The sequence below is a fragment of the Phytophthora infestans genome, genomic scaffold (genome assembly GCF_000142945.1).
Source record: "Phytophthora infestans T30-4 supercont1.116 genomic scaffold, whole genome shotgun sequence".
In the NCBI taxonomy this organism is placed as follows: Eukaryota; Oomycota; class Peronosporomycetes; order Peronosporales; family Peronosporaceae; genus Phytophthora; species Phytophthora infestans.
Genome location: NW_003303643.1, coordinates 98711 through 99555, shown reverse-complemented (window position 1 = coordinate 99555; position 845 = coordinate 98711).

The window sequence follows — 845 nt, the reverse complement described above, 5'->3', positions numbered from 1 at the left end:
GCAGATTTAAGTGCTTCTTGGTGTCGCATACTTTGTTAGCCTCGTTTACCTCAGTAGGTCTTGGCTTCGTGTACTTAACCACTTACCATTCCGTAGTCTCATGTGGACCCGTATAATATCGTTGTTTGGTACACTTTCGTTACCCCGTGCTAGGTTGGATGTCATGTTCTACAGTGGCCGGCGCTCTTCCGTGAACTTCCTGGCTTCGTGGTTCCCTGCTCACCCGTGGTCCACGCTGCTTAGTGATTGTCCTGGATTTGAGAACTCATTCTCTCACAGTGCTTAGTGGCTGTGCGCTAGCTCCTTTGGTCTCATGCGCTCCCGTAGTACGACCCTCTTTCGTGGCTGCTAGATATTCCGTGTTCTCAAGGGTTTACGTGGATTCCACAGGCTTCGTGTCCATAATCATTCATGGTCGATAGCGTTCCATTTCCGGTACCCTCGCCAATGGGTGATCTTCCGAAGTTTTCTGTCACCTGTGTGCCGCGCAGCCCTGTGGTGGCTCCATCTACCGCGTTATCGCGCTATCGTGCAATCACAATGTGGCTATGATGTCTATGCTATCGTGATCGCATAGTATATATGTTTTGCCAATGTTATCGCGCTCTACGATGGTTTTGTGTTCCGCGGTGTGCAATCGTGATCTCCAGAAGCGTTTTCCCGCGATTTTGTGGCTGGTCGGCCGTCCGGGTAAACGTGTTTTAATGAAGTATCGTCTTCAGTGGCCCGGCGATCTCAGGTTCTACAGTGCTATCGTGCTCAGTGGCTCGGTGATTTCCCGTGGCTGCTTGTTCTCCCTTGTTTTAGTGGCTGTCCCATCGTCCATGCTATCGTGCTATCTCTGA